Source organism: Felis catus, chromosome X (assembly GCF_018350175.1).
Source record: "Felis catus isolate Fca126 chromosome X, F.catus_Fca126_mat1.0, whole genome shotgun sequence".
Taxonomy (NCBI): domain Eukaryota; kingdom Metazoa; phylum Chordata; class Mammalia; order Carnivora; family Felidae; genus Felis; species Felis catus.
In genome coordinates, this window is record NC_058386.1 from 43,168,732 (window position 1) to 43,185,091 (window position 16,360).

Here is a 16,360-nt window from a genome sequence, read left to right on the forward strand (position 1 = left end):
ACCTTAGGGGGAAAACATTCCGTCTGTGATCATTAAATATGTTACCTGTAGATTTTTTGTAGGTGTCCTTTACAAAATTTAGGAAGTTCCTCTGTATTCCAAATTTTTAAAGAATCTTTATTGTGAATGGGTGTTGAATTTTGTCAAATACTTTTCTGAATCAGTTGATATAACCATATGATTTTTCTTCTTTAGTCTGTTGATATGGTGGGTTACATTGACTGATTTTCAAATTTTCAGGCAGTCCTGCATTCCTGAAGTAAAGCCTACTTGGTCATGGTATATAATTTTTGTATATATTGCTGAATTTCATTTGCTAATATTTTCTTAAGGATTTCTGTGTCTGTATTCATGAGGGATATTGGTCTGTAATTTTCTTTTTGGACTGTCAGTGGCTGATTTTATTATCATGTACCAGTGGCTTCATAGAATGGTTTGGAAAGTATTCTTCCTCTTCTATTTTCTGTAAGAGATTATATAAAATTGGTGTTAATTCTCCCTTAAATGCTTGGTAGAATTCTTCAGTGAAACCATCTGGGCCTGGATATTTCTGATTGGGGAGTTTTCATAGCTACATATGCAGTTTCCTTAATAGTTATACTTGTGTCCAAATTATCTATTTTATATTGGGCGAGTTGTAGTAGTTTTTACTTCTTGAGGAATTGGTTCATTTTATTTAAATTGTCATATTTATATGTATAGAGTTGTTATTTTTCCCTTGTTACTATTATTTTTTAAATTTCTTCAGGGTCTACAGTTGATATTGTTTGCTTCATTGTTGATACTGGTAATTTGTGTCTTATTTTTCTTTGTCAGTCTTATTAGAGGTTTAAAAATAAAAATTTTTAAATGTTTTCATTTATTTTTGAGAGAGAGAGAGAGAGAGAGAGAGAGAGAGCAAGCCAGCAGGGGAGGGGCAGAGAGAGAGAGGGAGACACAGAATCTGAGCTGTCAGCACAGAGCCCAACGCAGGGCTCAAACCCATGAACCGTGAGATCATGACCTGAGCTGAAGTCGGATGCTTAACCAACTGAACCACCCAGGCCCCAGAGGCTTGTCAATTCTATTGATCTTTTCAAATAATCAATCAGCTTTTTGTTTCATTAATTTTCTCTATTGTTACCCCATTTTCAATTTTATTGATTTCTGCTCTTTAGTATTTCCTTCTTTCACTTGATACTTTTTGTTTTTGTTTTTAAGTTTATTTTTTTATTTTGAGAGAGACAGAGACAGCGTGAACGGGGAATGGGTAGAGAGAGGGAGAGAGAGAATCCCAAGCAGGCTCTGCACTGTCAGTGCATGGAGCCTGATGTAGGGCTTGAACCCACAAACCATGAGACCATGACCTGAACTGAAAGCCAGATTTGGATGCTTAACTGATTGAGCCAGCCAAGGCAACACAGATAGCCTTTGGTTTTTTGAAGCAGGAGCTTAGGTTATGGATTTGAGACTTTTTCTCTTTTCTACTGTAAACATTTAGTAATATATAAATTCCTTTCTCAGTACTGCTTTAGCTGTGTCCTGCAAATTTTGATATGTTGTGCTTTTTATTTTCTTTCATTTTATGCATTTGCAAAAATTTTTTGTTCTTCCTTGATCCATGAATTATTCAGAAATGTGTTCTTAAGTTTCCAAGTGTTTGGAAATTTTCCTATCATCTTTCCATTACTGATTTCTAGTTTGATTTTATTGTGATCAGAGAACACAGTCTGTATGATATTAATTCTTTTAAATTTTTGAGTTTTTTTTTAATGGTTCAGGATATGGTCTATCATGGTAACTGTTCTGTGAATTCTTGCAAGGAATATGAATTCTTTTGTTGGGTGGAGTACTGTATAAATGCCAGTTGGATCCTGTTGTTTGATAATGCCTTTGAATTCTTCCTATATCCTTGATGATTTTCTGTGTAGTTTTTCTATCAGTTGTTCAGAGTAATGTGTTGAAATCTTTTTTTTTTTTTAACATTTATTCAGTTTTGAGAGACAGAGAAAGAGCTCAAGCAGGAGTGGGGCAGAGAGAGAGGGAGACACAGAATCCAAAGCAGGTTCCAGGCTCTGAGCTTTCAGTACACAGCCCTACGTGGGGCTCAAACTCACGAACAACGAGATCATGACCTGAGCCTAAGTCGGATGCTTAACCCACTGAGCCACCCAGGCGCCCCGATGTGTTAAAATCTTTAACTTTCATTATGAATTTATTTTTTATTAGTTTTCTCTTCATGAATTTTATAGCGCTACTGTTTGGTTTATATACATTTATGATTGCTATGTCTTCCTGGTATATTAACCTTTATATAATTATGTAATATATATGATAATTTTTTTATTAATAGACTTAATTTTCTAGAACAGTTTAGATTGACAAAAAAATTTGATCAGATAGTACAGAGTCCCCATATATCTCTTGTACAGTTTTCCCTATTATTAACATGGTACATTTGTCACAATCAATGTACCAATATTGATACATTACTATTATCTAAAGTCCATACTTTATTCATATTCCCTTAGTTTTTAATTAATGTCCTTTTTCTGCCCCGGCGTCAGTTACAGAAAAACAATTACATTTAGTCATTGTGTCTCCTTAATCTCCTTTGTGACAGCTTCTCAGGCATTCCTTGTTTTTGGTGACCTTGTAACAGTTTTGTGGAGGTCAGGTATATTGTAGAGGACTTCTCTATTGGAATTTGCCTGTTTTTCTTATGACTAATCTGAGATTATGGGTTTTAGCAAGGAAGATCCCAGAGGTAAAGTGCCATTCTCATGACATCATATCAAGATTACAACCATGTAGGTGATGTCGACTTTGATCACCTGGCCAAAGTAGTGTTGGTCAGGTTTCTCCACTGCTTTACTTGTTTACTCTTCCCAAACTATACCCTTTGGAAAGAAGTTACTATGTGCAACCCATAGTTGAGGAGGGAGAGTTTATACTTCATGAGAGCAGAGTATCTACATAAATTATTTGGAATTCTTCTGCAAGGGACTCATTTCTTTTCCCCATTTATTAATTTATTCAAACATTTATTTATATCAGTATGGCCTCATGGATATTTAGTCTCTTGTAATATTCTTTGCTCCAAAGTGTACTTTATCTGAATATATTTTTACAATCCTTTTACTTTCAAACTCCTGTGTTGGTATATTTGAAGTGAGTTTCTTACAGACACTATACAGTTGGGACATATTTTTTTAATCCTGTATTACTTTCAGTTAATGGTATATTGACCATTTTGATCATTACATTACACTTTAACATAATTATTGATGTTAGGGCTTACGCCTGACATATAATTTATTTTTTGTTTTGTTTGATCTCGTTTTTTTTGTTTTGTATTCTTTTTTCTTCCCTCCTGTGGGTTACTTGAACTTTTTTTAAGAAGAGAATTTTTCCAGGCGCCTGGGTGGCTCAGTTGGTTGAGCGTCCAACTCTTGGATTCAGCTCAGGTCATGATCTCACAGTTCGTGAATTCAAGCCCCACATCTTGGGATCCTCTCTTTCCCTCTCTCTCTGCCCTTCCCATGCTCGTTCACTCTTTCTCTCTCAAATTAAATAAATAAACTTTAAGAAAAAAAGAAGTGAATTTTTATTTACCTGTAGTGTTTTTGAAGTGTATCCCTTTGTATTGCTTTTTAAAATCTTTGCTCTTTGTATCACTTTTAATTTTTTTAATTTAAAAATATTTTTAATGTTTATTTTTGAGAGAGAGAGAGATAGAGAAAGAGAGAGACAGAGAGAGACACCCACACACAGAATCCGACTTGGGGCTCGAACTTACGAACTGTGAGATCATGACCTGAACCAAAGTCGGACGCTTAACCGACTGAGCCACTCAGGTGTCCCTGTATCACTTTTTCAATGTTTGTGTTACATTATATGTACATAGGACATTATATATATGTTGCTTCTGTTGTTTGTATATATGTATTTTATTATATATATGTTATATATGTATGTGTGTGTGTGTGTGTGTGTGTGTGTGTGTGTATGGAGAGAGACACACACACATAGAGACAGAGAACTGCCAATGTTTTCTCTAGATATTACATTGTTTACACATACATACTTATCACAGTCTACTGGTGTCAACATTTTACCAGTTTGGGTGAAATGTAGAAACCTTACTTCCTTTTACTCCATTTATAATATAATTGTCTTACATATGTTCTCTGCATACATTGAGAATTACATCACATAGTGTTACAGGTTTTTGCTTCAACCATCAAACATAATTTAGAAAACTCAAGAGTACAAGGAAAATCTATTGTATTTACCCATAGCTTTACTCTTTCTGTTATGCTTTTTCTCCTGCCTGATGTTCCAAGATTCCTTCTTTTAGAATTTCTTTTCTGTTTGGAGAACTTTTTTTCCCCCATTCTTTCAGGGTTGGTTTGCTAGTGGCAAATTCCCTTAGTTTTCCTTTATCTGAGAATGACTTAATTTCCCCTTCATCCTGAAGGAAATTTTTGCTGAACATAGAATTCTGGATCAACAGTTCTTTTCTTCAGCACTTGAAAAATGTTGTGCCAGTTCTTTCTGGCATCTGTGGTTTCTGATGAGAAATCCTCTTTGATTCAAATTGCTTTTTCCCTATAGGCAAGGTGTCATTTCTCTCTTGCTACCTTTTTATTTTGTCCTTTGTATTCAGAAGTTTGAGTATGATGGGTCTTGGTACAGATTTCTTTCTGTTTATACAGTTTTGGGGTTGTTCAGCTTCTTGAATCTGTGGGCTTATGTACTGGAGGAAAATTTAAGCCATTATTTCTTTAAATACTTTTTCAGGGGTGCCTAGGTGGCTCAGTCAGCTAAGTGTCTGACTCTTGATTTCGGCTCAGGTCATGATCTTGTGGTTTGTGAGTTCGAGCTCCACATTGGGCTCTGTGCTGACAGTGCAGAGCCTGCGTGGGATTCTCTTTCTCTCTGCCCCTCCCCTGTGCACGCATGTTCTTTCTCTCTCTCTTTCTCTCAAAAATAAATAAATAGATATTTAAAAAATACTTTTGCAGCCCCACCTTTTTTCTCCTGTCCTTTCGTAACTTTAATGACACAGATGTTCAATCTTTTGTTATACTTCCACATGCTTCTTAGGATCTGTTGATTTTTTCCCCCTCAGTCTATTTTCTTTCTATTGATCACACTGGATAATTTCTTTTGTTCTGTTTTCAAGTTCACTGATTCTTCCCTTTGTCTCTTCCATTCTGCTGTTGAGCCCATCTATTAAATTTTAAAATTTCAGTTATTATATTTTTTAGTTTAAAAAATTTCATTTAGTTTCTTTATGTCTTCTATTTCTTTGATGAGTTTCTATTTTCTTTTATTTGTTTCTGTTTGTAATTGCTTGGGGGGAAGCATCCTTATGAATATCTATGTCATCTTGTTGTTGGTATCTTTTGGTTGTCTTTTCTCATTCAAGTGGATGTTTTCCTGGATTTTGATATAATGAGTGATTTTTTAAATTTAAACCTGGACATTTTAGGTATTATGTTATGAGACACTGGATCTTGTTTAAATCTTCTGTTTTAATCATACTCCTTCTAACACTGCTCTGGTATGGGAAGGGGAATACTATTTCATTGCTGCCAGGTGGAATGAAAGTTGAGACTCCTCAGTCAGCTTTCACTGACACCTGTGGGAAGGGTCTTCTCATTACTGCTTGGAAAGGTGGGGGTTCAGGCTCTCTGTGATGCTTCTGTTTATACCAGTCTGGCTGAAAGGAGCAGGGATGCCTTGTTAGAGTTCTTCTTATAACTTCACTTCTGTGGAAGGATGCTTGTGACTGCTGGATGATGGTGAAAACACTGCTTCTCCCCTGGGACTTCTCTGACACCATCCCAGTGGGGAAAAGAGGAGGGACCCTTGTTATCACCAGGTGGGCATGAAATCCAGGCTGTGCATGTAGTATCCAGTGACACTGTGTCAGAGAGGGCTTGTTACCACCCGGTAGGAATGGAATTTCTGGCTCCCACCTTGCCTTTCTCTGGAAGGATAGAAGTCTAATTTCCCCACTTGGCCTTTGTTAGCATGGGTGGGACTGCACTTTTTTCTTTGGTGTTTGGTTGAAATAGAGTAGAAAAATTATTTAAAATTTTTCTGTCTTGCAAGGTTGCCCTATTCTTGGTCCTTTGCTTAGAGACAGCAGGCTTTTCAGGAGTTTTTTTCTTTTTTTTTTTAAACCTATGCCCATTGACATTTCCGGGTTTTCAGCTTCTGCAGAAGTTCAGTCTAGAAAATAGGAGGCAAAACAAACAAAAACAAAACAAAGCCTCAGGGAGTTCACTGCTGTGTCAGTCCTTGGATTCTGGGGTCTATAGCCAGTCTGCCTTCTTCTCTCTACTTTTCAGAGTCTTCTTTTTTTTTTTTAATAATTTTTTAATGTTTATTTTTGAAAGAGAGAGGACGCACATGCGTGAGCGGGGGAGGGGCAAAGAGAGAGGGAGACACAGAATCCAAAGCAGGCTCCAGGCCCTGAGCTGTCAGCACAGAGCCTGACACGGGCGGGGCTTGAGCCCATGAACTGTGAGATCATGACCTGAGCCAAAGTCGGATGCTTAACCGACTGAGCCACCCAGGTGCCCCTCAGAGTCTTATGTTTGTTTTATAGACAATGTTAAGGGCTTTTAACTGTACTTAGCAGAAGGGATAGGAAGAAGTATACCAACTACATCTTCCCAGAAGCAGACATCATAGTTGCTTTGTTTTTAAATTTCATTTTATTATGAAAAAGGTAACATACACAATAGTAGACAGATTAGTCGAGTGAATCTCCTTTACTCAGCCTCAACAATTTTCAACATTTTGCCAACCTTGTCTCATTTATTCTCCCCACCATGAGGTTTGTTGGAGTCTTTTAACTCAAGTCCTAGAAATAGTATTGTCTCACTCAGTGTGAGTGTGCATCCCTAACAGAAAAATACCTTTTAAAACATAATCACAATGACATGATCACATTTCACTATTTCACGATAAATCTTTAATGTAATTAAAGACTAATTCATATTCAAATTTCCCTGATCGGTTCAAGAAGTGTTTTTAAAATTGGTTTTCTCAAAATAGGATCCAAGCCAAATGTAACATTATATTTGGTTGTTATCTCTCTTGTCTCTTTTAAAAATCTATAAATTTCCTAAGCCAGCCACAGAAAAACAAATACTGCATGACATCACTTATGTGTGGAATCTAAAAAAGTCCAACTCATAGATGCAGAGAGTAGAATGGTGTTTTTCAGGGGCTGGAGGGTGGGGGAAATGGGGACATGTTGGTCAAAGAGTACAAAGTTTCAGCATGCAGGATGAATAAGTTCTGGGGATCTAAGGTACAGCGTGGTGACTATAGTTAATAATTCTGTACTGTACACTTGAAATTTGCTAAGTAGATCTTAACTGTTCTCACCATTAAAAAGGTAACTATGTGAGGTGATGAATATGTTAATTAACTTGATTGTGGTAATTATTTCACAGTGTGCATGTATATCAAAACATCATGTTGTACACCTTAAATATATGATTTTTATTTGTCAGTGATACCTCAATAAAGCTAAAAAAGGATCTGTACATTTCTCATCTTTGTTTTTCTCATCCCATTTTAAATCCCACTTATCATTGAAGAAAACGGGTCATTTTTCCTATAAAATATTCCACGTTCTGGATTTGCCTGATTGTTTCTTAGTGGTGATGCTATACTTGTTCTATCTCCTATATGTACCATAAACTGGCAGTTAGAGCTAGACACTTGATTAGATTTAGTTTCAATTTTTATTTTTGACATCAGTAAATTATAGGTGGTGCTGTATGCTTACTACTGCATTACATCAGGAGGTATATAATATCTAGCTATTCCACTCTTAGTGATGCTAAATTTGACCAGTGGGTTCAGGTGGTATTAATCTGATCCCTCCATTATAAAATTCTCCATCACCATTTGCCTAATCTTGTTCATCCATTCATGATCATTGCCCTAGATTAGTGATTTTCAACCAGAGATAATTGTCCTCCATGGGACATTTGACAACATCTGAAGACATTTAAAATTTTTTTTGTAGTTTTTATTTATTTTTGAGAGAGAGAGCAAGGGAGGAGCAGAGGTAGAGGGAGACACAGATCCAAAGCAGGCTCCAGGCTCTGAGCTGTCAGCACAGAGCCCAATGTGGGGCTCGACCTCATGAACTGTGAGATCATGACTTGAGCTGAAGTTGAACATCAGATGCTTAACCAAATGAGCCACTCAAGTGCCCCACTTTTAGTGGTTTTAAAAGGAACAAAATTTACTTGCAATTAGTAGTAAATAAGCCTTAGAGAGCTAATGCACAGTATAGTGAATATAAACAATAGTGCATTAGAATCCTCAAACTTGCTAAGAGACTAAATCTTAATTATTCCAACCACAAAAAAGAAATTATAATTATATGATGTGATAGAAGTGCTATCACTACAATGACAATCATATTGCAATATATAAATGTATCACATTTCAATAAAAATAAACAAAATAAATACAAATATTTTAAAAGGAATAAAGTTTTGAAAAAGAGTTAAAAAGGGACACCAAGGTGGGTCCATCAGTTGAGCATCCAGCCAGCTCTTGATCTCGGCTCAGGTCGTGATCTCACAGTTTGTGGGATCAAGCCCTGCGTTGGGCTCTGTGCTGACAGCATGGAGCCTGCTTGGGATTCTCTCTCTCCCTTTGTCTCTGCCCCTCCCCTGTTCACAAGTGCTCTCACTCTCTTTCTCTCTCTCTCAAAAATAAATAAACTTCAAAAAAAAGGAGGGGCACCTGGGTAGCTCAGTTGGTTGGGCATCTGACTTTGGCTCGGGTCACCATCTTGCAGTCTGTGAGTTCGAGCCCCACGTCGGGCTCTGCAGTGACAGCTCAGAGCCTGGAGCCTGCTTCAGATTCTATTTCCATCTCTCTCTGCCCCTCCCCTGCTCTCACTGTGTCTTTCTGTCTCAAAAATAAAATAAAAACATAAAAAATAATTTTAAAAAAGGAATAAGAAGTGTGGTTAGGATTTTTAGCTACCAGCTTTGATATACTATAACAAGATGTACCCTTCCCACTCTTCAAACTTTTAAGAGACATTTAGGACAAGCACAAGAAGTCAGATTCCACACTTTAGTGAGTAAAATTGGAGAATGTGTTCTCTATTGTGCCTCTGTCTAAGCTCAGGCCCAGGGCCATGCTATATCCCACAAAGCTGACCTCCAGCACTGGAACAGATTTTGGGATTCCAGAGTTTTCCTAAAAGAGAGGGGTAAGATAGTTGGTTGGTCAGATGCTGTGTCAGAATGCAGGAGGATGTTCAGAGACCACGTGATGAGGCAGATAGGTAAGGAATCAAAAGTGTGAGTCAAACAGGGCAGAAGTCTGAAGGATCATGGTCAGAGTTGGTAAAGATTGAGGGAAGCTGAGACACAGAATTCCTCAGTCAGCATGTGGTGCAAACTGGGGAAATGGCTGGTTAGAATATGATGCAGTGTAACCTCATCTTTGCTGTCATCCCTCACAAACATGACTTTGCTCTCTTTGTGAGCCTTTCTTTTGGCCAGAGAAGGGCCCCAGTCACTGGAATCACATAGGTACAGGCTACCAGGGGCTAGATGTGTGCTTGAAGAAGGCCTTAAGCTCTTCCATTTTGTGCCCACTGCATACCACCAGGCCTGCTGCTTCCCTCTGTAGGGCTGGCATCTCCTGGAAGCCATTGGTGGATCCCGATGAGCCCATTCCTCAGTCTCCTGGTTGTTGATATGGCTATGGGAGTGCAGGGGGTGAGGCCTTGTCCTGCTGCAATGGCAGGTAGGGGCTGTTGAGCTGGATCCTTGATCATCATGAATGGGCTGGCAGGAGGGCTATGGCTGAGCTTAGGGAGATTTGGTTTGGTCCAAATGGAATGGGAAGAGCCCACCTGACCAGCTTCTAGACCCAAAGATCCTAGTACTGAGTGGACTTGCCAATTTCCCTTTCTTTAGCCCAGTGAAGACTTGCAGACCACTAATGAGATGTCAGGGCCTGGATAAAGTAGATGTCAGACATCTCATTGTTGATAGTAGATATATTCTGAATGGGAACAGGCATAGAAGCAGAGAGCAAGCATAAGGAAATTCAGCATCCTTAATGTTTTTGTGCTGCAGTTTCCTCATTTGTATGGTGAGAATAATATTAGTGCCGACCTCATCAGGGCGCTATGAGGTTTACATAAAATAGTAAAATACTTGTAAAATAGTGCCTGCATATAATAAACCATTGATGAATGTTAATTATTTCATTATAATTGTGTGTAAATTATAAATCATATCATGTCATTCCCTTGATAACTGCCCCCCAACCCCAAATGATTCTCACTGCAAGTGGGATAATATTCAAATCTCATACAATGGTCTGCAAGGCTTCAGGTGATTTGATTCCTGCCTGCACCTCTCTCCTCATCTTATATCACTCTCCTCCTTCTTGATCACCAAACTCAAGCCATTCTGGCCTTATTTTCATTTCTTAAAATTATGAAGCTTTTTTTACTCTCAGGACCTTTGCACTTGCTCTATACATTTATAACTGGACAAAAAAAAAACTTAAAAAAAGAGACACTAAAATCAAGAATCCATAAAGTCTGAGAATCTTAACTACCTAATAACTACCTAATATATTTTTTTTAATTTTTAAAATGTTTATTTATTTTTGAGAGAGAGAGAGAGAGAGAGAGAGAGAGAGAGAGAGACTGTGGGGGAGAGAGGGGCGGAGAGAGAGGGAGACACAGAATCTGAAGCCGGCTCCAGGCTCTGAGCTGTCAGCACAGAGCCTGATGCAGGGCTGGAACTCACCTAGCATTAGATCTTGCCCTGAGGCAAAGTTGGGTAGGATGCTCAACCGACTGAGCCACCCAGGCATCCCAACTACATAATTACCTTAAACACCATAAGGTTAAAAAATGAAATAAAACACAACAGTCAAATGGTAAATGGGAAAAATATACTAGAGTATGACAGATGAAGGGCTAATAGCTTAGTGGTTAAGAATCCAAACTCTAGGTTCCGACTGCTGGGTTTGAATCCCAGGCCCATCATTTACTATCTGTGTGACGTTGAGCATCAATCACTCAATCTCTCTGTGCCTCTATTTCCTCACCTGTAAAACAGTGATGATAACACCTACTTCCTAAAATTGTTGTAAGGGTTAAATCTCTTTAAGAAAGCAACTCTTGGCATACTTTAGGTGTCATACAACTGTTATTTATTATTGTTAGTAAGCAGCCAAAAATACCAGCAAAGGATGTGAACAGATACCTCACATGAACAGTGATACAAAATGGCCAATAAATATTTGAAAATATGGTCAACTTCACTCATAACTAAAAGCATGCGTTCGTTTATTTCACAAATATTTAAATATTTATCAAGTGCCAAAGATTCTTTGGGAATAGTGAACATCTTTCTCTTAGGGAGTTTACATTATAGTTATTTTTATATGTGTGTGTAATATTTAATATATCATGTGGTGATAGTATTTTGAAGACAAAGCAGAGATGAGGTGTTATTTTACATAGATATCAAGGAAGGACTCTGAGATAAGGTGGCATTTAAGGAGTAATCTTAAGTAATCGAGAAAGCCATAAGGATTTCTAGGGGAAGAGCTTTCTAAGCAGAGGAAACAACAAAGGCAGAGGCTTAGAAGCAGGAGCCAGCTTAGCTTATTCAAGGAACAGCAGTAAATCCAGTTTGTTGGGGCAAGGCTGAATTGATAGGAAGTGAGGTCTAAGAGACTGTGGTCAGATTCTCTAGGGCTTTAAAGGCTAGGATAAGGACTTGGGACATACTAGGAGTAAAATAGAAAGCTTGCCATCATTTAGAATTGTAATCACCTATACATGACTGGGATCCAAATAACAAAGGCTCAAATAGGATGATGTTTCAAGTGTGATATTGATTCTAAAACATAATCAACTGTAAGACATGCCATTGTCTTTTAAATTTAATTTTTTTTTCAACGTTTATTTATTTTTGGGACAGAGAGAGACAGAGCATGAACGGGGGAGGGGCAGAGAGAGAGGGAGACACAGAATCGGAAACAGGCTCCAGGCTCTGAGCCATCAGCCCAGAGCCTGGCGCGGGGCTCGAACCCACGGACCGCGAGATCGTGACCTGACTGAAGTCAGACGCTTAACCGACTGCGCCACCCAGGCGCCCCTTAAATTTAATTTTTTAAATCTTTATTTATTTTTGAGATAGAGAGAGAGACAGAGCATGAGCGGGGGAGGGACAGAGGGAGAGGGAGACACAGAATTTGAAGCAGGCTCCAGGCTCTGAGCTGTCAGCACAGAGCCTGACACGGGGCTTGAAATCATGAGTTGTGAGATCGTGACCTGAACCGAAGTTGCACACTTAACCGACTGAGCCACCCAGGCACCCCAAGACATGCCATTATTATACATGCCATCGAGAAAGAAAAGAAAATGCTGCCAAGCAGAATCATAAACTGTCACTCAAAGATTTCAGAGATGTTGAAACATGAATGAAGAGATATACCTCTTAGAGTTGGTAAAAAATGGCATTTTTTTTCTCATGTAAGAATAGGTCCAGAGGTAATCATTTTCTTGGTTGCAAGATGGCTACTCAGCTATAGTCATTATACCCTCATTTCCAGGAGGAAGAAGGGGAAACTAGGAGGGGGAAATGCCTTTTATTCTTCTATATTAATTTTGTGAAAGTCTTCCCCTAAAAACTCATTGGAATTTTTATTGGCATTGCTTTGGATATGTAGATCAACTTGGAGAAAACTGTCTGATGCCCAATGTACAGTGCTAATCTGTAGATCAATATGTATTTACAGTCCCATTTATATTTCATAAAAAGGATAAATGTATACAGCATGCTTGTATTTCCCTAGAAAATTTCTGAAACGAGAAACTGTTAACAAGTGGTCATTTCAGGGGAATAGATTGGTGTGATTGGCAGGGAAGAGAGGGACTTTAAATTTTCATGTTATGCCTTCTTGTAAACCTTTTTTTAAAAAACCACAGATATTGTACACATTACTTTTATAATAATAAAGAGAAACCAGGAACCTTAAAAGTAGAGTGTGCATTAACCTGGTGCACAGGTAGACTTTCCCCGGGGTAAATAAGCACTTAGAGTTTTAAGGGGATAGACTTCTTTATCCTCAAATTTCCTATTTCCTATTTCCTAAAATTGATCTGCCAGAGAACACATGTGGTGGCAGAATCAAGCTGATTCTTTCCATCTCCCCTTTCAAAATGGTTCTTTGTGCACTTTACAAAACAAAGCATTCCTTTTATGCATCCAGAATATTACCTGGGTGCACTGCCCCACAGTATAAAATCCTCAGGGCACCAGAGAGACACTTCCAAACATTGTTGTCAATGGTGAAGAAAAAAACAATTGCTCTAACAAATGAATGGGGATCAAATCCTTTTGCAGTTCAGATGGCTTCCAATGAAATGAAGGAAAACCCAATGGAGCTGTCAGCTGATAAATCAGGGAAAATAATTTTGAAGATAAATCATTGTATAATCCCCTCCCCCATAGATCTCTAAAGGAACTCAGAGACTTGAGTGACATTGCTAAAAGAAACGTCCATTTCCATTTACTTACTTATATAACCGAGGTTTCTGTGTGCTAACATTTAGCCAAAAAAAAAGTAGAAAGAGAATTGATGCTGAATCCTGTTTCATTCTAGCAATAAGCAATATTTACCCATGGAGACACCCACTAACTTTTTTCAAAAAAGGGCTTTTCTATCTCTAATACATTTTAATTTTTATGTTTAATAATTACATATCAAAATTTGTAATATATTTATAATTTTTGATCTATCATATTCTAATATTAATTGTCCTAATTCAAGCAGGAGTAAAATTTTTAAAATATTTTATTTTTTAGTAATCTCTACACCCAACATGGGGCTCAAAGTCACAATCCTGAGATGAAGAATCGCATGCTCCACTGACTAGGCCAGGCAGGTGCCCCAAGCAGGAGTAAATTTTTAAACAACCTTCAGAGCTTTAGGCTCACAGGAACATTTAAAAAGCGTTTAAATAGCAAAATATATACATACAAATTAAATAGCAAAATATTTTTCCCTGCAGGGAAATATAATAGGATTGTCAATAAAATAATTTCCAGTGCAAAAAATGTATTATTGGGGTAAAATTCTGCTAGAAGACTAAAATGGAATCGAGAACTTAGGGAGAAAAGGAAAAATTTACAACTTCCTACCATCAAGAACTCATTTATGAATTTTTAAAACAGATGATGGTGGCTCTCAAATCATTAAGGTATTTGGGTTTGACTAGTTTCAGGTAAAATGGTGACATAACAGTTTTGTTTGTGAATGTTAACGTTTGTCAGAAATCACATTATTTGCAGCTGATTTTTTGATGCAAAATTTTAGATGGCAACTTAAAAATGTGTGAAGGAGCAAAAGGTTAAAAAATATTTTTTAAATGTTCATTATTTATTTTGAGAGAGAGAGTGGAAGCGAGCACAAGCGGGAAGGGGGGGGGGAGGAGCAGAGAGAGAGGAAGAGAAAGAATTCCATGCTGACAGCACTGAGCCACCCTTGGGGCTAGAACTCACGAATCCTGAGATCATGATCTGAGCTGAAATCAAGAGTTAGACACTTAACCAACTGAGCCACCCAGGCACCCCCAAAAATATTTTTAAGAAAAAAATAGGACATAGCTCCACACTTGAAGGCCCCAAGGTGTCCCTTCTGATCATAGTTCTCATAGGTCCTCAAGCAAGAATCCCTCTCCTGACTCTTCTCATAATCATTTCCCTGCTTTTCCTTACATTTTGACTATTTGTTTCTGCATTCTAAAGCAATATGGTTTAGCAAACAAACAGAAAAACCAGAGACAGACTCATAAGTACAGAGAACAAACTGGTGGTTGCCAGAGAGGAGGGGGGTGGGGGGATGGGTGAAATAGGTGAAGGGGATTAAGAGGCACAAATCGCCAGTTATAAAATAAGTAAGTCACAGGGGATGAAAAGTACACGATAGAGAACGTAGTCAATAACATTGTAATAACTTTGTATGGTGACAGATGGTAACTGTATTTATCACTGAGAACATTATGTAATGCATAGAATTGTATCATTATGCTGTACCCCTGAAACTAACATAACATTGTATGCCAGCTATACTGCAAGTAAAAAAAGATGAAAAAATATTTGAGTGTATTTTGATATAAACCCATAGTTTTATGTATGTTTATACAAAATAAATATCCCAGGAAGTGTCATATACTCTTTTGCCACCTTGTGGTCAGAACTGTGTTCAACCCCAGGCGCCCCGGCTGCATGAGGAGGGGTCTCACCTTAAGTCAGTCCCTTCTGCTAGCCTTCAGTCAGGTCGCTGTGAGATAGACACGGTGACACTTGCGCAGGACTGAACTGAGACACAGGCAAGCAAGCGCGAAGCATGAAAAGGATTAGGCTGTCACCCCCACCCCCACCCCTGAACGTGATTCACGTCAAAAGCAACATGCAATCAGGAAAGAAATGTAAGGAAGTACAATAAAATTCTGACTTTTCTCATGGGGGCTACTTAAAAAAATAGCAAATGTCAAACTGTTTCCGATATTTTTTTTCTTGATTCTTTTGTTTTTGGTGCCTATTCTCTGCTGGTGACCTAGACACTTCCTTAGTCTGCCCTGATTGGGGAACCCAGCCCTAATTGTGGCCCTGGGGCAAGTTTGTTTGGTTTAGTGCTGCCCATAGCCCCTAGTACAACACCTGGCTCTGGGTTGGAGCTTTTGAAAACACATTTGCTGAGTGAATGATTGGAAGCCCCCCCCCCCCTCCACCCCGTTCCAGAACCTCCTGGACACGTGGGCTTCTGCTGGAGGTTGGATAATAAAGTAGTCAGGTTGCTTTGGTTAGTCTTCAGGGGTAGACAGTCTTAGGTACATAGAGATCTTTAGGTCTCTTTGATATCTGTCACTCTGGGGAGGTGGGATGGAGTACCTCCCCCTCCTCCCTCCAGTTCATGACCTCAGGCATTTTTAGCAGCAGCATTAGGAGCAGGAGCAGGATTTCTTCAGTGGGTATGCTAGTTGCAGTTCCTCTGGTTGCAGGTTCCATTTATTGGAAAGATGCTGGGGTGCTTCAAGGAATTGAAGCAAGAGTTGGCTTTGAAAGGCAGGGCACCATGGCAGCTCTGGGGGACCTTAGCTGTATGGAAGCCAAGCATCTCATTCTCCTTAAGGGCGCATAATTCTTGACAACCAACTCTCGCTGCTAACTCCAGGAGGCTTAGGCACCACCTCCTCCCAGCAGGAAGGGGCCGGCTGAGAGGTGATGTCCAGCGTCAACCAAGGAGAAGTCTGCTAGGGTATACTCAAGCAGCACAGCCC